Source organism: Onychostruthus taczanowskii, unplaced genomic scaffold (genome assembly GCF_017590055.1).
Source record: "Onychostruthus taczanowskii isolate IOZ18803 unplaced genomic scaffold, ASM1759005v1 scaffold145, whole genome shotgun sequence".
NCBI classification, from domain to species: domain Eukaryota; kingdom Metazoa; phylum Chordata; class Aves; order Passeriformes; family Passeridae; genus Onychostruthus; species Onychostruthus taczanowskii.
The window spans coordinates 822275-844294 of record NW_024498630.1 but is presented as its reverse complement, the minus strand read 5'-3'; positions in this window follow the sequence as shown (position 1 = coordinate 844294).

Sequence of the window (22020 nt, the reverse complement as noted above, 5' to 3'; positions counted from 1 at the left end):
TAAGTTCTGCGTCTGGTTTATAACTGCACTACAGCTCTCTGGCAGACTGCACTTTAAATGGTGTTTAAATGACACATAAAGCATATTAAGCACAAGAATCCCTTCTCACAGAGAGCAGTAAGGCTTAATGGAACTGATTTAACTGATTTCATAAAATCATAGAGTCACAGAGTCACAGAATGGTTTGGGTTGGAAGGGACCTTGAAGACCATCTAGTTCCAACCCCCCTGACAGGGACACTTCCCACTAGACCAGGTTGCTCAAGGCCTTATCCAAACCAGCCTCAAACACTGTCAGGGATGGGGCATCCACAGCTTTTCTGGACAACCTATTCCAGTATTTCACCACCCTCACAGTAAACAATTTCTTCCTGATATTTAATCTAAGTTTCCCCTCTTTCAGTTTGTAAGTATTAGTCCTTGTCCTGCCACTACACTTCCTGGTGAAGACGCGTTCTCCACCTTCCCTGTAGAACCCTTCAGGTACTGGAAGATTGCTATTGAGGTTTCCACGCAGTCTTCTTTTCTCCAGGCTGAACAGCCCAAATTTTCTCAGCCTGTCTTCAGTGGGGAGGTGCTCCAGTCCTTTTAGCCATTTCGTAGTCCTCCTCTGAACTTGCTCCAGTCATTCCATGCCATTATTATGTTGGGGGCATCAAAACTGTATGCACTGTTCCAGGTAAGGTCTCATGAAAGCAGAGGGGTAGAATCCTGTCCTTCAACTGGCTATTTTCAAATAGGAAACTATTAGTGCTGGTCAGAGAAGGTAATTAAGACTATTAAATCCAGATCCCACAAGATTTAGATAGTAAAAGGCATACAATGAGTGTAGTGAGAAGATTCTACTGCCCAAATGAAAAGAAATGCAGAAATTAAAACAAAGGCAGGAAGATTATGTGTGAAAGAGCACCTCACACAACAGCTGGGAATAAAGGGAAATACTGGCAGAAGGCATGATTTTGCCCCATATTGACCTCTTTAATGTGCATTTGGTGAACAGTATTATCAGTGATGCTGGATCAACAATACTCCAATTTGACAAGGGAACCCAGCCAAGTAGCTTTTGAGCTATTGCAAGGCTTAGACAGCTCGCTCACATGTTTGAAGGGTAAAGGGAAGCATGCATGCACTCAATGGCAGGAAGCCAAGTGCATCATCACCAGACAAGTGGAGGTCTAAGCAATTTTAAACCAAAATGTCCATGTTGCTGGCATGGTACTGCATCCTCTTGGGATGTCTGTCAAAGGCTAAGGAACCACGTGGCTTGATACTGGGCAGCCAAACTGGAGCTTTACAAGCTCTCATCAATACAAAGCTCCAGAAAGCTTAAATCCTGCGTCACACTGGAAGATCTGTCCTGCGAACAGTACTAGGACACAAGTTCTATCCTATTTCCTGCCTCCTCCCAGTTCTACTGACACAGCTCAGAGCCAACCCCACCCTGGACAAATACAAGTACACATGCCTGGCAGATTAGCAGTTGCTTTCATAGTCATCTTTGTTGCTCTCTGTTAGCTTAGCATGTTGCACCTATGTTAACCCTGATTTGTCCATATTTTTAGCTGAATAAATATCTTCCACAGAAAACATTAGGTGCAAAGGGTCTTTTACACAGTGAGAGCTACCTCTGGCAAACCAAAACAAAGAAATTCAAGTTATTTGAAAAAGAAAGCAGCAATCCTGAAAGCTGATATTGGAAGAAGGGATGCTCACAGGCTGAAAGTGAGTTGAGGTTATATGCAACTGGCTACCTCCCCAAACAGCCCCAGAGGTGCAGTGTTCTCAAACAATTTCATGCTTATTACAGTTTTAGTGGTTAGGTTTACTCACACCAGGAGGTGGGGGGAGGAATCACTTACTGCCCAGATGCAGCAGTATGTAGCAGTTGCTTCTTACAGCAGGACTATTATCTTTCCAAATGAACTAAATTGCCTGGCTGCAAGGTAACTCCAGCTACACTGCTTTCGAGTTGGGAGAGAGTGTGTTGTCTGAAGTTTCAAGCCTCTTCTGGAGAATGGAGTCACCAAGCACAGAGGAGCAATTATTGAGAAAGCCAGGACTCTTCACCTAGAGAAGTGCAGAAGGATCTTACCAATGCATACCAATACCTCAGTGTTAGAGTAGTAGTAGAGAAGAAAGAAGCAGACTCTCCTCAGCAGCGCCCAGCAACTGGACAAGAAGCAATGGGTACAAACTGAAACTCAGAAAACTCCACTTATAAGCAATGAAACACCTTTTCTCTGTGAGGGTTGTCCAACACTGGCACCAGTTGCCCAAAACATTATGGAGTCTCCATCCTTGGAGGCATGGTCCTGGGAAACTTTTCTAGTTGACCCTGCTTTGAGAAGAAGGATTGGACTAGATGATCTCAAGGGATCACTTCCAATTCCAACTGTTCTGTGATCCTGTGATTTTAGGGCCTCTGGACCTCACCATCTGTATCTTGTACTGCCTTAAAAATGCCACTGCCAACATACCAAGATGCACACCCATACAAGGCAGACTTTCAACCCAATAAACCTGAAGTGTGTCTTGCAGGATCAGCTTTCTCACCTGTTCCTCTGTCAGGAAGTGATGACTACACATTTCTTCCTCATTCATAGAAACTTCTGTTTGGACAGGCAACCATTTTCAAAAACGTGCAAAAAGCAACTTTTGGTATAAGGAATGGGGTGGAGGGGGAAGAAAGTGATAAAAAATATACCAATATTTTTTAAGATAGGATTGCTTTTACATTGCAAGAACAGGCACTACCACATCCAAATAATTAAAAGGCATATTTGTGCATTTTAAAACATCCGAAAATTTAATATTCTGCCCAGTCCCTTAACAATATGCTTTCCCTGAATGTTTTTTGGACTAAAAAGCTAAAGCATTAGCTTTCTCCCTGCACTGGAGGGTCAGGCCTGGTGTAGAGGGTCTCTTGTCGCACAGCCATGTGTGAGCCCACATGGTCAGAGCCCAATGACCTGAAAATCCTGTGTGTGCAGCACTGGGTAAGGCCTGAAGCCAGAGCTGAGGGATCCCCAGCTCACCTCACTGCTTGTGGCACAGCAAGATGCCAGGGTGCCCACAGCAGGGGCGTGCAGACCACCCATGAACGCTGGACAGCAGATTTTGAGAGGCTGCTGGAACTGAGGTCTGAGTCCTCTTTCTGGTCAAAGAGGTGGAACACCTCCCTCACTTGCTGCTAGGGCCTCTGGTGCCAGCACACAGACTGATCCTGAACTGACAAAAGGATAAAAGTGACTGATGAAGTCACTGACCCTCTGCCTCTAGGGTAACGCAGAGCCCTCGCATCCTGGAGAAAGAAGGAAGACAGCACAGATTTTGCAATCCAGGAATCAGCCTCGTGCCTTCCCTCCTCATCATCCTGACCTAATTCCCAATATTGCTAGCCTCCCTGTGGGGGAGTGGAGAACCGAGATGGAGTGATACAGTGGAGATTATAGTACTGTTCATGTATTTCTAACCATACAGCTGATGTAAAGACTGTCCTTAGCAATGTCCTCTTATTCAGCTCTCAGGGAACATATCCTGGGACTTTGTGGTTTCCATTACCACCTCTCCCAGCAAAGAACATTAAGTAGGTATTTTCCTGAAGCTGCCAAGAACTCCTGGAGAAGGATACAAAGATCACTACAAGCACTTCTCAGACCCCTGCTTAGCAGGTCAGATACCTGGCTGGACAGTGTTTCCAGACAGCTTCTGCCTGCTGAGATATGCAACCCTAGTGATGCCTCAGGTTTTAGCTTTTGTATTTTTCAGATTCTGTTCTGCTTTAGTGTGTACGTCTAGGCTTCATATTATGGGATAGCAAGCTCTCTTCACAGAATAGGTAGATAAAACAACTCCTTCTCTAGCTGGGGACCCAAGGACAGCCAATCCAGATCTCAGGCCCAAGAGCATAAACAACGGTGGATTGAAGAGAGAAAACAAGGATGGGACATCATGGGCTAAAGCTGTAATTGGACAATTAGCTCCAATATGCTAATGGACCAGAACTTACAGAAGTGTGAGACCCCATGTCTGGTCATCCACTTTCATGGCCATTTTGGGTTGTGCTGCCCAAGGTGGATCTATTGAGGCCTCTTAATAAATACCTACTTTATTCTTTAGCTCCATCTAGTCTCTTTCTAGGTCAGCCTTCACAAGGCATCATTAGCACTGGAAACACTATCTCATGAAAGAATATGTTGTACTTCACACAAAATAGAGCCAAATACTCCAGAATTCCTCACAGCTGGCAGGAAGAGAGGAAGTAGCTCCTCTGTCTCTGTAAGCAGGATAATGCAACTATAAGAGCTATAGCAAGGACACACAGTTTAAAATTGTTTCTGTAGTCTCTCATTGTAGGTATTCCTGGGTCTTCACTCCAAAAGAATACTACTACTCCAAGAAGCAAATCTGATTGTGAGGAGAGTTTCAACTACAGAGCAGAGGAAACTTCATGAAAGCTTGATGCAGCAAGTGCAGTCAGTGACATGTCATGGAAAGAAGAGCAGAAGGGAATCAATCAAGAATCTGTTGCTTGGTTATCTCTTTTTTTTTTTTTTTTTTTTTTTTTTCTTAGACAGAGCTTGGCAGTTGGGTCTGAAATTATGAGATAAAAAAGCAAAGCCATAGCAAATCTCAGCCCAGTACTCAGAACAGGTGAGAATTTTCTTTCTGGCAGCTGAAAGGGTGCCTAGAAAACCACTGAAGTATTTTGATACCCTCAAGCACAGCCTACTCATCTCTTCGGTGCTTACCAAACTTGACCATCTAAACGGTTGTGTGACCTCTACAGAACAGGCAGTTAAAGACAGACTCCAGTTCCACCACTTGTCTTCAGAAATACAATGCAGTACCACTGAAGGGACTTTCTGCTTTAGCTCTCACTCTTCTACATGGCTGTTTATGAAATGTTAGCTTTTCATGACTCACCTGCAAAACATGACTGCAAACGTCTCAGCCCTTGCCAAAGGAGTGAGATCCTGGAAGGGTTGTGAAGCCTAGGGATGTCTGCAGCACTTCAATACATTCTTAGGAAAGCCATGCTGTGGCATATTTACTACTCCTGAGAAAATGTTGGACCAACCAAACAGGCATATGCCTGTACAACTGAACTGAACACGTACTTCATCATCATCAGCACGCTCCCAGTTTTCTAATTGCATCCCACTTACCCTGGTCTGGTTTTGATAACAAAGGGCTAGAGGGGTGGCTTCTGTGAGAAGCTGCTGGAAGCTTCTTCCATGCCCAGTAGAGCCAATCTCTGGTGGGCCAATTAGAAAGATGGTAACATCTCTGTGATAACATACTTCAGAAGAATTGAAAACAAAAAGGGGTTGCAGAGCTGTAATTGCAGCCAGAGAAGCGCAGAGAGAGAACATGTGAGAAGAACAACTCTGCAGACACCAAGGTCAGTGCAGAAGGAGGGGCAGGAGGTGCACCAGGCACTGGAGCTGAGATTCCCCTGCAGCCCGTGGTGAAGCAGCTGTGTCCCTGCAGTCCATGGGGATCCACAGGGATGCAGAGCTCCACCTGCACCCCATGCAGGTGCCCATGCTGGAGTAGGTGGATGCCTGGAGGAGGCTGTGATCCTGTGGGAGACCTGTGGAGAGAGGGGCCCTGCTCCCAGGCTGGAGCAGCCTGTCCTTGGATGACTGTGCCCTGTGGAAGAGTGACCCACGCCGCAGCAGTTTGAGAGGGACTGGTGCCCATGAGATGGAGCCACGTTCAGAGAAGTTCGTGGAGAGCTGTCTCCCATGGAGAGACATCAGGGTGCAGCAGGAGAATGACTCTCCCTGAGCAGTGGGAGCAGCCTTGGGTGATGAACTGACCATAACCCCCATTCCCTGTTTTCTTGCAGTGCTAGGGTAGGAGGTAGAGCTGGAAGGAGGGAGGGGTGGGGGGAGGCTGTTTTTAAGAGTTATTTTACTTCTCATTATCCTGCTCTGAGTTTCTTAGTAATAAATTCAATTAATATCTCTAAGTTGAGCCTGTTTTGCCTGTGATGCAATTTGATAAATGACCACTTCCCGTTCCTTAATCTCAACCCAGGAACCCTTCATTAAGTTTTCTTTCCTCTGTCCAGCTGCAGAGAGGAGTGAGTAAGCAGCTTTGGTGAGTGCCTGGCATCTACCCTGGGTTAACTGATTACAATCATGTATGACATTTGTGAATTCTGGATGAATTTATCTTGGTCCTGGAGAAAATAACCACATGGAAAAAACTGAAATATGTTTGAGGAAACCCAGACATATGGTAGTTTAATCCAGATCAAACTGAGAGTACCCTCTACTCTGGCACCACAGTGTTTTGTGAAAGACTCACAGCAGCAGAGTCAGCCCCAATAGTGTAAAAACCCAAAATTTTGTCAATGCTTTATTCTACCACTTCTCATCTTTGATATCCTTAGTGTTTTTGATATCCCTGGCAGTGCCGGAAGCAGACCAAGAAATTATTTTCCATAAATCCTGGGAAAGGCCTGAAAGAAGATTGATGGGCACCTTATCTCCAACAAATACCAGTTCTTGGGTGCGGCTCCACACACTGGTAGGAGGTGACCTCTCCGGCACACAGTCCTGGACTGCTTGTGGTCTGGCACCTTCAGCCCCATCCACAAGCTCATTTCTCTTACTCTGAGCAGAAAATTAATGTGCAGGAGGATGGGAATTATGAAAACACAAGCAAACAAACAAGCAAAACACCACAACAACAACCAATCGCAAAACCAATGCAAAAACCAGAACACGGCACTTGAGCAGAATCTGATCATAGAAAGTATCTGATGTGGGTTAAAAAGAGCCAAATGATAGGGGTCACATCTGGAAGGAGGGGAATTGGAGTGTTTTAGCAGCAATGAGATCTCTCACTCTGCTCACCCAGGGAACCACAGCTGGGCAGCGTGACCGTGTCACCCCAGGAAAGAAGTAGCCACAAAGCAGAGCTCTCCTCATTCCACTCTGAATAGACATGCACATAGCAGCTATGAAGGCACCAGAAGAGTTGGGAGCCAGGACTTCCATGCATCCCGCTGCTGACTGCCAGGAAGGTGACTCATTTTCTACTTCTCAGGTGCCCAGAGCAGGACTATCAGGTACCAGGCCCCCACCTGGCCCCCACAATGCCAAAGCCCAAGGGCTCGGCATCGTGACTCTTTCAAAGCCAAGAGTGTCTTGCTGCCACCCATGCCAAATCAACAATGAGCCTCGTGTTGGTGCCAATTTCTGTTGGTGACTTTATACAAGAGGAAAGGCTGAACAATCCCACCATTCACCAACCTGGATGTTCTCCATGTATTTTCTTTCCTTACAGGCATATTCCCTATTCTGAAAATACAAGGAAGAAATGAGGTAGACTGGCTTTGTGCTGAAGTACCAAGTCACGGCATGAGTTGTCTGTATTACCAGGAGAGAAAGGACATGAAACAGTGTGCACACAAGAGGATGCTGTATACTGCGTGCTCACACTCCACTCCACTGGCCTGCACTGGGATTTCTGTTCAGCTTGTGCTTCGATCACCAGCAACATGAACACTAGACAAAAGACCTCAGCTCTGGGCACTGCTCTTGAGGACATACCAGAGAGTTAGAGGAGAATTCAGGGCACAGCTGTATGGACCAGTGTCAGAGGTGTGAGATCTGCTAAGGAATCCTAAAAACTCTGGGGTGGAGAGGAAGGAGGGAAGCCATGACAGTAGGCTTCAAACACAGAACAAATTGCTACAAGGAGGATATAAATCATCTGCTTTCAAAGTCTACAGGAGACAAGAGAGTTAAAAGACATGTGTTTTAACTGCATCAAAGAAGTTTCCAATTAGGGAGCAGTAAAACTTTTATCAGTCATAGGAGTGGGAGAGAGAATGGCATTAATCTCACCTGGCATTTCCCAGGCAGATTCAATAAAAGCCTAGCAATTATTGCAGAGCTACAGCTGCTCCTGGTTTGGACAGAAAACAGACTCACAGAGATTGGAGAGAAATCAGATAATAATTTTAATTTCATGTGCAATAAGTCTGCTATGTCCGGAGTGTGGCAGGGCTACACAACCACTCATCCTGGCTGCACTAACCCACTCAGAAGTGCACCTGGTATCTCCATTTTAAGCAATTTTCAGTTGTAGTACTTAATGCCAAAATTTCAATTTTTAACATCCAGGGACAAAGCAGCTGAATCAGATCTAGCTACTTGAGAACAACCTGCTTCATTATGGTACCAGGAGCTGAGCTGCAATTAAAGCTGTTTAGCAGTGGCCGTGATTCCAAACATTAACTGGCTCCTCCCAAATAAATCACTCTTCAGGGTTACTGTTAAGAGAGGTGGAATGGTAGATGAAAACAAAAGTTTAATTTCAATTTGTTTGTTTGATGCAGATTTTGAGCTGAAACCTTTTCAACTGCATTGTAAAAACAAGTGGGCCCTATTTCCTTGAGGTTAATCTCAGCAACTCTGTGAGACTGCAAAAAAGACTTATAGAGGGACAAGACCACCCCACCCAGATACAGACATGAAGATATTGGTGAGCAAAAGGGGTGGCACTTTCAAAAGCAGAGATCACATGACATCACTGTAAAAGAAGGAAATGGATACATAAAAGCACTCAAAGTGGTACAAAACGGCCACCTGGAGAGCTCACAGGAGCTGAACAAGTCCAGTAGGCACAAGAAATTTCTGCTCTTAGCAAGGCCACTTGAAGCTCCTTCAGGAAGGTGCCTGAGGTCTCTGGCACCAAAACATTTTTCAAGCTAACCAGGCTGGAAATCACCTTCCTGTTTGCAGAGAGTTGTTCTCGGTGTCCAGAGCTGCCCATGGCCCATCCCAACACCCATTCCCAAGGGGCCTGGCTCCAGACGTGAACTACACCCTTGGCACACCTCCTGCACAGCAAGGTCCTGCTGCACCCAGCATGCATCCCCTCGACACACATCCATCCAGGCACAAGTCCTTGACCCCTTCTGCTGCCCATGCCAACACCCATCACTGTTTCACTGACTCAAGGCACTGAATGAGGAGGCTCACTGGAGCTGACTCCAGTGACACAAACAGGCATTCTACTCCATCACCTGTAAGATATTCAAAGCCTTTTTTAAGAGTTTCATATAAACGAAGCCTATGCAAACACATGATCACTGCCTGTAGAGCATCACATTAGATGAGTCTTGTGAGTCTTCACAAGACTGTATTACAGTCTTAGCATGGAAGCAGGGCACAAAAAGGCTGCGTGGATTGCAGAAGCAGCACTCAATTAAGCCAACTTAGACAGTATTTTTATTCCAAATAAGAGTTTGTAAACTATAACAGAAAGCTCTCCAGCTCTGTCTGCCTTCAGGTAAGCAACAGAGGGACAGATTGCCTGCCTCTGCTCTTGATCTCTGGATCATATGGGCCATTCACTGAAGAGCTCGATTTGATGACCCTTGTGGGTGCCTTGCGACTCAAAATATTCTGTGAAATCTATGAAACACTGTTACATCGATCAAAGAACTGACAGAGCTCTTCAGAAGACCAGAATGTGGCACAGCATCTCCTGAAGAGACAAACTTGCACCCTTCCCCATGCAAACCCACGACACACTCACACTCCTCAGAAACCTGGGTTCAGAGCCTTCCAGTTCATAATGCACAATGGTTCCATTGCACAGATCCATCATGTGCATGGTACGTGCCCCATGCCGAACAATTGTTTTCTGTTCTCTGGTGCTGCACACCTCTGAGCAGAGTAGAAACACATGCCAATGAATTAATAATGATTATGTTTGCTTCACGCTCCCCCAGCTTTGTGCAAGAAGTCTCCCTTCTTCTCGAGACCTGTTCTCCACAGGCCTGTGCAGGATTCCTGCATGAAAGCTGCCCTGATATCGGGAGACACAGGCTGAAATCCAGCCAAACCTCTGGAGACCTAGTCCCAGTGCACTCCCGAGGAAAGCACATAACACGACAGTCTACCAAAAAAAATGTTGAAGTACTGTTTTCTACTGTTCACAGGCAGGTTTCCAAACTATGCCTGTACCTCTTACTTGCCACTCTGAAAAGCACTTCAGATGTTCAAGTGATCTAGCCTGACAAGTCAGACTCTCTTTCTCCTGTGTCCATACTCCCAGGGAATCAAGAGAATTTGATCAAATCAAAAGACCTTTCAGAAGTCTCAATCCCTTGAAAGTTAGAGGTCATGTGAAAAGCAGAGAGACCAACAGAGAAAAAATACACTCTGTCCTCATTCCTTCTCTTGTATGCAGGGTCAAAAGAGATAAAAAGGGGAGAAAAGAAGGAATGCAAATACTAGAAGGGGGATTTTGAAAGTTACAATGAGCACTTCAATCTCAAATGCCATCAAAACTTCATTTCCTTTTTTACCTTCTCATTTGGAATGCTAAATTTGCATTGCATTGGTAATGCCTCTTCCCTTTCAGCCTAATAATTTTTAAGTGAGGTTTCTATGGCCATCAAAACTTCATTTCCTTTTCTACCTTCTCATTTGGAATGCTAAATTTGCATTGCATTGGTAATGCCTCTTCCCTTTCAGCCTAATAATTTTTAAGTGATGTTTCTATGGCCAAAAAACTCATTGGAGCAGACTTGCAAGTCTTGAGAGAACTGTTTGCAAGCACCCAAGGAGAAGCCACAAGAAATTCAAACTTCCAACCTCAAGCAAAAAAAGCAGATGGAAAGTGGCACAAGGATATACAGCTAGAAAACTCCTGAGAAGACACACATCTTCTTCTCCTCAGTCCTGTACCACCAGTCCATGAAATAAAATCTTTACCTGCACACAGCTCCAAGTAATAAAATCAAACAGAAATAAGAATCATTGTCATTCCCAGAATCTGCCTAGATCCATTATTTTCTCTGGTGCCTTGTCTCCTTCTTTCTTGAAATCATCCACCAGTTTCATCCATCTTATCCTTCTCCTATTCCACTAAAATCTCTCTCCTCCCCTCCACTTCTCTTCCACACTGCTTACTCTCTTAAAATTCATTCCTCCCCATCCAAAAATGAATAAGGTAACTTGATGCCTAAAGGTAAGAAGAGTCACTTTGGGAGACTCAGAAAACCCTTTCAGCTATCTTGTCTCTGCCAGTGACAACAAGACAATGCTTGCATCCAGATGACAACAAAAAGATGTACATTAAGTCGGCTTCAGTACTGCCTCACACTGAACACCAAGACATGTATTGGAAATAGGAGACACATTCCCTTCCCAGTACCCCAGGACTTGTAGAAAGGAAACAGTTAAACACATCATTTTAAATAAGGCAATTAATATATCATGGAATACTGCTGGTTTTCTGCCTGAGAGCCAGCTACATGCACTGTAAATTTCATGACATGGCTCCATACAGAGCAAACTGTACAAGAGAACTCCATAAAAAGTACTTCCCCTCTCCTCACTCTGCTATCCCCAGATTTATGATGAACCAGAAAGACATGTGCTACTTGCTCCCAACGAGGCTTCTGCACTCTTCACACAGGCACAGGGTCCTGGTTTCAGTGTCTCTCTGCTTTAAGCAGACTATTGTCCCCCGTCCTGATCAGAGAGGTGTGATTCTAGCTGCATCCTGTTTCCTGATGAATCTCAGCAGAGGAACATCTGCTAAGCAGGCTGCTTTGAAACTTTCTGCTTTTACTAGCCATCATCAGGGCATAGGGCACAGGTCTGATCAGGGAACCAGTGCAGTGCAGTATATAACTCCTGCCAGCAAGGTTAATGAGTCTTACACATCCTGCAGAAGGCATCTGTCACCTGCATGGGACACACTAGCAAGACTCACATGCAAGAACCTTCACTGGGATAGGGCTGCTTTCAGCAGCTAACTAATCAACTAAGGCAAATAAATCCCAGGTCCACACAGCTGGACTGAGACAGTTTTGGCAAACACAAATACATCACATAATTGTATTTACTCTGAATTATGCTATTAATGCTTCTTTCACAGGGCAAAGATCTCTCTCCCAAGGACCCAGTACTGCAACCCTGCCCCCGTGGCTAAGCAAGAGAATTCAAAGAGACAGGCATTGAAAAACCAGTGTGCAGAGGTACTTCTCACTTCCAGACAGCTTTAATATCTTCAACCTCACATGGCTCCAAATGCATTCCTCACCTTTTCTTCTTGCCTTCGGCAGAGAAAGGGCTGCTGGCTGCAACCCTGACAGGAGCACAGTGATCACAAAGCAAGCAAGCAATGAGAAAGGTGTCTGTTTGTTATGCTAGTCTGCAGGTGTCACTTTTTAGTAAAGGCAATCTGTGCAATTTCCCATCCCATGTGTCCTCATTTGCCACCAGCTATCATGGATATGAAAAGGGCTTCATTAGAAACAGGAGAGTGAGAAACACATCACTCTTGCTAAATCAAGTACTACTGTAGTAAGGTGTAGTTTTCTTCCAGTAGCATGCCCTCATCCCGAAAAGGTTCTGGAAGACAGGACAGACCTGTGCAAACACAGACCAGGCTCAGGCATGAGCAGTCAGACCACCAGAGAACAGTCCAGTCATCATTTGTGCATCCCCACACCAGTATTAGTCCCAGGCAATTTAATCAGACCTCATCCTAATCCCATTCTCCTCTTTTCCCTTTCATCTGAAGAAGCAGTAAGAGACAGCTTCATCACACATGCAAGTTAACTTTCTGGCTAAAAGAAAGGCTGTCCTCAGTGACATACCAGTATGGCTGCAGCTGTCTCCAACTGCACCTTGCAAACTCAGAAAGAGTTTGACTCCCTCACTCTCCTGGTACCCTGTACCACCTTTCTTAGGTTGACCTACCCTCACAGACTTCTGCCCACGCTCTCCATGCATGACGTGGAGAACCAGCAGAGCAGGGAGTACTTTCAGGAGCACCTGCCTCTTGCTTCCAGAGAGGACTCGCCAGCAGCCAGAGGGAAGCCAGTACAGCTGGGCTCTTAATCACAGAGTTACTAATTACATGGGTGTACTCCAAAATACCAAGTCCTATGCACTACCAGGCAGGTGGGGAGGCAGTCCTTGGTTCAGCCTGCAGAGAAACTAGAGGAGACCCCTCAAAATACCAAGGGAATTACTGCACTGCCAGGCTGGTATAAGAGTGGGTGGAGGCTTTGACAAGACATCCTTTTGTGTCATTGGTCTGAGACAACCCTCATCTCAACCTACTAGCAGCTCTTGCTTCCCCATGAGGAAGGTCTTTATCATAAAGGCAAATGCTCCTCTCTCCTGTCCTCTCCTGCTCGGTGCCAACTTGTTTATAACAAGATCTTCCCATGAGAATGTACATCAACAAATCAAGGCCAAGCCCTCAATACAGCCATCCAAACTTTGTGTTAAAAGGGTCATGCTGTCCCTTCTCATTTTAAACATTCCTTCTCTTGGGTTGTGAAAGCTTTGGGGTAAGGCTGTGTGAAATACACTGCTGTCCCTATGGAAAAAATATTGCTAAGAACTGATCTTGGAGACAAGCATTTAACAAATTATCTGTTCCAACAACTGGCAATGGTATTCTATGGACCACCTTCCAGTCTTCTGGTACTGAGAAGGCTGCTCACTGGGGCACTAGGAAGATGCAGGTGTCACAACAGATCTCCAGCTTTTCATCTCCTTTCTTAAAGGAAATGTGAAACTTTTATTTTGCCCTGAGAAGGCAGAAAGTATAAATACAAACTGTAACTCTGTTGTGTCTCCCAAAGTAGTTCCAAGCACAAATGAGGAAGTTTTTTGCAAAGGAGCACTAGAAAAAGCAGCAGGGACACTGAAAAGACTGAGGCACTGAATGTCTTCTTCACCTCAGTCTTTACTGCTAAGATCAGCCTTCAGGCACCCTGGAGCCCTAAGAGATCTGGAAAATCCAAAGCAAGGAAGACTGACTCTTGTTGGAGGGAGATCAGGTCAGGGAACATTTAAACAGACTGGATATGGACAAGGGCCTGATGGAATGGACCCACAAGAGCTGAGGAAGCTGGCCCTTGTTCCTGCAAGGTCATTTCTAGTTTTCTCTGAAAGCTCATGGCAATAGGGTATTGTCCCTGAGGACTGGAAAAACATAAGTGTCACCCTTACCTTCAAAGGGGCAAGACAGAGGATCTGGAGAACGACAGGCTGTTCAGCCTGAGCTTGATCAGAAAGTTAAACATAAAAAGGAACTCTAACACTCTGAGGGTGGTCACACACTCTGCCTGAGACACAGGTTCCTGAGAGAGGCTGTGGAGTCTTAGAGACACTCAAAACCCAGTTAGACAATGCCCTGAACCTGCTCTGAGATGGCAGCTGGACTAGGTGAAGTTCAGAGGTACCTCCACCCTCAACCATGCTGACCCTGTGAAATCTGCACTGATCTCTTGGGTGAGGATCCTAAATAGCTACAGTGAAAGTAGACCAGAACTTTCTGTGTGCATGCAGTGTGAAGATGGGAGATATCCCTGTTACACAACACTGCCTGCAAGGGACTTGTCATATGGGCCATGCTAAGGGGAAAGAAAACAAGCAGCAACTCAAACAGATGACATAAAGCAACAAAAATAGCTGGACCGCAGTGCAAACTCTCTCAATCAAAACCAACTAGATAAGGAACAGGCAGGTGAGAAGGTTTTCTGGAGAGGCTGGGAAAAGGAGAATGACATCAAAGTAGTAAAAGTGGATCGTAGTAGGTTCGCAGAAAAAAGTGAGAAAGATTGAGAGTCAGCTCAGCTTTTGTAAACCCTTGCCAGGCTTCACAAGCCAAACTGCATTAAGAAAACCCAAAATCACCGTGACATGGTATATTCAGGTTGCAGCACAATGATAGTTCCTCACCACGGTATGAAGTTAGCAAGAAGGTCCTCCAACGGGAAGTATAAATTTGTGGACCAAAAGCACATCATCACAGGGCTTCTGAGTCCATCTTTTTCCTGTCCTTCTCACTCATTTTTCTACATCATCCCCTAAGGACTTTTTCCCCAAAATTCTCAAGCAATGGAAAGACCATCAGCATCCCACTAAACTTAACCCAGCAGACAGATGCCTTTATAATTATGCAGCTTTTCTCCACTGTCAAAATTAGATCACTCTCCCTTGTGCAATCACTCTCCCTTGCATCTTACTCTATTTAGCCAGATCCCAGGCAAAAGGCAGCCTTCTTACTGTAGCAAGCTTTACTCCACAGCTGACACACAGCTTCCCAGTCTTCCCCGGTTTTTACCTCATTCTCCTTCTGTGAGACACGTTTTCTGAACAGCTGACAAATTTGTCCTCCTTGCTTCCACTCTCTTTGGCTCATCTGCATTTTACCAGAACAGCTGCACCTAAAACTGGCAGAATATATCTATTCCACTAACATACATGGACAGAATCATCCAATGCTCCCTTTTAAATTTACCAGATATTCTCCAGTTCATATTTATCATTTTCTTTCTACAGCATGTCACTGGGTTGTGTTGGAATTAAATGCAGCCTTTGGATGCTTTTCTGCAGAACTGCACTGGGTCTGATGGTACTGCATTATCTGGAGACCCGAACCTCTCTCTGCTGAACCGTTTCCTAATTTTCCCATGCCATTACTTCAGCTCATCAAGGCAGTTTCAAACCAGAGCCCTGTCATTCTGCAAGCTTCCTGCTCCTCCTGGTTTCCTGTTTATTGTTAATTCCTTTGTCCTAATTGCAAATAAAAATACAAAAAGCATCAGATGTCAGGAAGAACCCTGCAAAGTTCTTCTCAATAAATCCTCACATTCTGTCATGTAAGCTCTCCTCTATAATTCTCTCACCAAATTTACATATACCTGATCACAGAGAGATATATATAAGCACATATTCCCTTATCTTATTTGCGTGGGATAACATTTTCCTGAAGTCAAGATAAATGATCCCACATCCACTAGGCTTACCACTCTCTGGAAGATTAAATCAGAGTGTTGACATGATTGGTTTCGCCATGCTCACGCTGCCTTTGTTCATCTCATTATTTCTCTCATGTGCTCCACTTTTTCTTGTTGTTCTGATGTCCTCCTTATAGAGAGGCTCAAGCTTCCCTGCATCTAGAGTTCAGGAACCTCCGCCATCCTCTGTAAAGTACTCAAAGACAACGTGTTAATTGCTCTGAGTTAATTTCCTCATGTGTGCTGCAGCCCCACTAGCTGGAGTCCCCACACATCTTCCATGAGCACTGTCCAACATCACTGGCCCCACTGTAATCCAAAGTACCACTCATCCCTTCTTGCTCTTACAGTGGAATTTAGCCAGGCTTGGGGATGGCATTTGTCCCTAGAAGAATCCAGTGTAGCTGGAAGCTGTGATCCCTACCAGACCAGACTGCGCTGCTGAGCTGATCAAAGGGCATCCCTTAGACAGCAGCAACTCCCTGGCTAAGCAGCCAGTATCCCAAGAACCCACTGGGATCCCCAGACTGGGTTGCATGCAGGACAATAAAGTCCCTGCTGTTCACGGCCTACTAGGGGTGCAATTCCTCAGGATCTCCAAGCTTCTGTTCTCCTGGGGCTCTGGGAGCAGGTTTTTCCAACACACAAGACTAAGCTCCATGTCCAGCACAGTAAGCATCTGTACCATTAGCAGATCACAGAAAGCCTTATCTGCAGCAGGAGAAGACCTCCTGTCTTACCTGTGACACCTGGAGCAACACCCAGGAGCCCAGATTCAGAATCAGTGAGCCAGAGAACACCTCCTGTCACAACCTGCCTTTTGAGCTGCACAAAGTCTTGCTGCTTCTACTGTGGAAAGTCAGGCCCGCAGCACTGTGCAACCTGGTAGCTCTCTGCAGGACAGGCAGCCTCACACTTCTGCCTACACTGGGCTTTACTCTGCACATCAACAAATGTCCCTGTGCAGACATGGTTCTCTAAAGGCAAGACAGGGATGAAAGCATCTTCTCCTTTACCCCTGTAAGAAGTACCTCTTTCGGATTAGTTTCTGCATGCCAAGGAGGACCAGCAATGCTGGTGTAATTGTATTAATACAATTACAGGCTTTAGCTCCTGCTGAAAATGTATTCCACATACACAGGCCTGGAAAGCCCAGTGGTAGTAACAGGATAAGCAAAGGTGTCTGTCCTTTGCAGTACATGAAAAGCAACACTCTAGAAATCCAGAGAGCAACTATAGCTCACACTTTACAGCTCAGCAGATAACACTATCATTGCCATTTTTGTTTCTTCCTCCTACAGCTCTTTAATTTCAAAATAGGAATTGCCTTTTCCTATTTTGGACAGGGGTGGGGAATTGCTCCCTGAGAACACTCTTCAGAACATTAATGCGTTATCTTTGCAAGTAATCAGTCATACACCTCCTAGATCCAGCATGTCTGACCGTTGTCCTTTGACAGTCACTTCCCTGCACCCAGCAACACAATCACAGCACGGCCATAAGCACACAGAAGCCACGCCATACGCTGGCAACCACTTGCCCAGGTGTGTCCATTTGCCACACCCATGTTTCAGACTAGTTTGCTGGCTCCCACCCTCATCCAGGCAACATTTTTAATTTGATATAATGCTCTCAGGTTTACATTTTTAAGTTTGCCTTTTTTTTTTTTTTTTTTAAATCCACCCACACATGTTTCCATCTTCAAAGACAGAATACAAAAACATCCTTAAAAAGGCAAGCCTGAAGGCAAACAGAGGAATTTCAAACAGAGGAATTGTTATCTACAATTTGTAAGAAACACACATGAGAAACAGTTTCCTGGTTTTTCCCAGTATGTATTGAGTTGCTGCTTCAAGACAAAATCAGAGCCCTCAGAATTTCATCACCAGACACCAGCCTTCTGCCTCAGATGCCAAATAAGAACAGACCATTTCATTTCTGGACTTGCCTTCCACAAACCTATCACACCAAATGGTTTGTGAGCCTCTCAGCTTAAGCTGGGCTCCCCTTAAACTCATGGACACTCTCCTAGGCATATCTGCAGTACAGTAGGTGACACACCCTCTGCAGACCTTGCCATCCAAATTCCACTTCTGTGCTATAACACTATCAAGGGGAAATTACCAGTAATAAATTCCTTTGGAACCAAAGTCAATCAGACCATATGATTATAAAGCAACCCAGAACTTTAAATACCATCTGCACGTGTCATCTCAGACAACACTACAAGTTCGGGGGCTACAAGTTTATTGTTACAAGAGAAATAAACAACACTGATATGGTGGCTTTCACCTCTTGGTTCATGACTTGGTCGCACCCAATGAAGGGCAGGTGGAGTCTGCATTGAGGCCATGTCTCTTCCACAACTGAGAAACAAAATCCTTGAGAAGCAAATGCTGCCTTGGAGATGAGGTTTATCAGTTCAGAGTCCCCAAATGGAGAACCTAACCATCAGACCATGGTCTTGACCATGTCAATTGACAGCCAGCTGCTAGCAGTCACCAAAGAGAGCTACAGAAACACACAGGTTCTCAGATGGGCTTCTGTGAACCTGTGTGTTCACAGAAGATGTGCCTCTTCAGTCTCCAGAAGAGGATCTCAGGCAGTCCAGTCACAAGCACACACATTGCATTTTTGCCCCCACGTGCTGCAGTTTCACTCCTTCACACAAAAACAGGGCCCTTGTATCACAGCACTGCATGCTGAACCCTGCATGAAGCCTTCCACTGCAGCCAGGGTGCAGAAACACAGGGCCTGTGTGCCATAGCCCTGCTGCTGCTGGGTGCCCCAGCATCTGTGTTCAGCAGTGGGAATCTAATGGGTAAGGCTGCTGAATATGCATTAACGGAGAATCCAAAGTGGGAGACTTATTGCAGACACTTGAGCCTTGAGCTGGGATAGGGAAGCAGTTTAAGCTGGTGCCACAAGAAAACTGAGTTACTGATGAATTCTTGCAAACAGGGACAGCCTAGCAAGCAGTTTTGTATGAATAATGTCTTCAAAAGAAAAAAAAAAAAGAAAAAAGAAAAAAAAAAAGCTGCGATGAATAGTTTTTGTAAACAAGAAAGAAGGTGGAGAATCATTAACTAAGTGATCTCACATTCCTCGATTTGCTTTATCAATCTCAGTATTCAAAAAAAAAAAAAAAAGCTTAAGAGCAGTTCAGGCTCTCTAGTGCATCAACAAAACCACACAAAGGACCGTAGCACTCCTCACAGCCTCCGGGCTGTACATTAGCTTTTAGCAACGGTATCTACCACATGAATAATGCAGCATGTCTTCCAGAGCATCTGTACTCCAATCAATCCACAGTAGCAAATAAAAACCTTTCAGCACGCCTTTCTATCAGGCAGCAGGACCTTTTTGCAGCTGCTCAGAGGCATATCCTTGGAAAAACAACCCTATCTGCGGCCAAAGCTGGAAGCTTTTAAATCGGCCAGCTGGGAACCAGCCTTTTAAATCAGCCATCCTGCGATGGGCCTTGATTTTATCAACTGCCTTTCTTTGTTTTTTTTTTGTTTTTGTTTTGTTCCATAAGGATCCACACCTACCGTTCCCGGGGCTCAGATTAAGGGAGCTCAGACTAAGGTTTCAGTCAGCTTTCAGAAATAGACACGTGTCTCTTCCCAAAAGCAGCTCGGAGCCTGCAGCCAGCCCTTCCCAAGAGGGACATGGTGGCCTCACTGGGCACACAGCATACACACCACATCCTGCTCCTGCACTATAGAGCAGCCTCATAATGAAGTGTGGGCAAAGAGCCTTCACCAAACCAAGCATGAGTCAGATGCTCCAATCTGTATTTTCAGAAGTAGAACAGGTGATGGAAAGGGATGCTTTGTCCATGTCCATCACCAATGCTGGTTTGAGCATTGCTCCTCTGCAGAAGCACAAAGGTCCCTTCTCCTGGGAAGCCCACCAGGAGTTGTGGGAACTGCTTCTGTCACCACAGGCAGCGGCACATCCTGCAGGCTACTGGCTTCCTGAGGAAGGGCATGCCACCAGTGCAGACAGACCAGGATCCACAGAAGTGGTGGGGGACAAAATCACAGCAGCAAGCAAGATCTCAAAGAACAGTGTATTCTAGAGATGTTGTCTCTTATCAGAAAACCCAGCTCTAAATAACACTCCGAAATATCTGCGGCTCTCCAGCATGGCACAGGTAAATATGGCGCCCTGGTAAGCTGGTTGTGGAAAACAAACAGCTCTAGAATAAACATTGCACAAGTAGAGAGGGCATGAAGTAGGAAGGTGCAGGAGTCACTCAAAACTAAAATAATGGGTTGATTTCCTCATACACATAACAGGAATTTCTCTGAGAATACTTAGCAGCCCCTCTTGCCTCTTATTTTTGGTGCACACTGGCCAGGGCAGGACTTGAGGTCTTATGTGAGTCCTTGCAGGAGACATGTCAGCCCTTCCACCATGCTGGCAGTAGTGCCACATGGATACAGCCTCAGGAGTCATGAGACAATGGCTCTTCCACTGACAAAGGTTTGCTCAGACCATAAGCAAAAGGGTGTTCCAGTACTTTTGCATCGCCATTGGCTTAGGCCAGGGAAGGCAAACATTACATAGAGACCCAGCCTGTACTGAATAGAAAGACTCCAGAAACCCACTGCAGCCATGCACCCCACAAACATCATCACCAGCTGGTACCACATTTTTTGTCTCAGAGCATCTTTCTAATGATGGAACCCAAGGCTGCCCAACCAGGGCCAAATTCATGCCAGGGTCCCAAGCTTGGCAAAATGCACATTGTGCAAATTTTTTACTTTAGAAAATACACCAAGTGTTGTGACCCTCAAAATAATTTTAAGCACATGTGTCCAGGGGCAGGCAAGGGCTGCTAGGAGTGAAACAAGACCACTCTTCACAAGACAAGGTTAAGACAGCAAAAATCCCATGGCCTTCCTTGGTGAGTTTTCCAGCTACACTTGTGTTCAGTCACAGGTTTAAACCACAGTGCACTCCCCAAGGCAGGCAGCAACACCAAATGGCATCCAGCATAATAACAACCTCATGGTGACAACTGTCCATGTCATTGCCACATCCCCACTGCCCGGTACTTCTCTTCTGTGCTCTTCTGCCATGCTGGCAAAGCAGGGAGATGGACAAGGGAATACATGTACCTTATAAAAATAGCTCAGCCAGGTTATTTTTAACTCAGCACAGTCAGCAATGATGGTGAAGAGCAGCAAAGAGAGCAAAGAGAAAAACTGACAGAGACCACAGCCTCATGCAGCTCTGAAGAGGCTCAAGCTCTCCTGTCACCTGATCTGGTAAGGAATCCAAGACTATATTTTGGGTAGAACCCCAAAAAACACTTTGAAGTGCACATCATGAAGTACTGGCTGAATTGTCACCTTTCTTTATTTCATTGCTGTGGTCACTTCCAATCTTGACACCAAATGTGTACTTGAGCCTCCCTGGGACAAGTGAGAGAAGCAAAATTACAAGGCTAAATCACAGAACCACATGAAAATCTCAGGCCAGAAGGCACTTCTGGAGGTCCTGAGTCAGTCCTGTCCTCAGCCCACAGCAAAGTTCACTACAAAGGGAGGCTACTTAGACTGTCCAGCTGAGTTTGAAAGACTGATGAGGATGGAGATCCCATTGGCCTTCTTGGGTAATGTGCCTATCTGGAGTCTTGTAGAGAAGCTCAGGCTGCAGTTGCCGTGCAGAGTTACCCAGATTATTCTGGTCAAACTTGCTGCCCACCAGGACCCTCACAGCCTTCACAAGAGCTGCTCCTTCCACTGCAGGGAGAGGCTGCACATCAGGGGCAGAAGTTGACTTTTATCTTTATTAAATTTCAAGGAGGGCTGGTTTTACCTTCATTATAGGCATAAAGCAGTCTGGAGGCCCCAGCCTGCTTAGAAAGCTCAGGAGCTGGGAAGTGCCCCTGGAGGGTCTGTTGGCAGATGTTGGACTTCCTTGCAGTGGCCTGACAAGCATCATTCTTCCCATAAGCAACCAAAGTGGTTCATCCTGGAGCAAGGGAGCCTGAGGCACCACCATTCTTACTCTACTGCCAGCAGCACCTGGAGCTCTGCTTCTTGAAGGTTCACATTGCTCACTCAGGCACAGGGAGTAAAACATCACGAATCACCCCCAGTCACAGGAAAAATTTCTTTATTAATATTTTTAAGCCAATGTCAGCTAAAAATCAAGCTGAAGCATACAGACCATCCCTCAGTGTGTGTGAAGATACCTGTG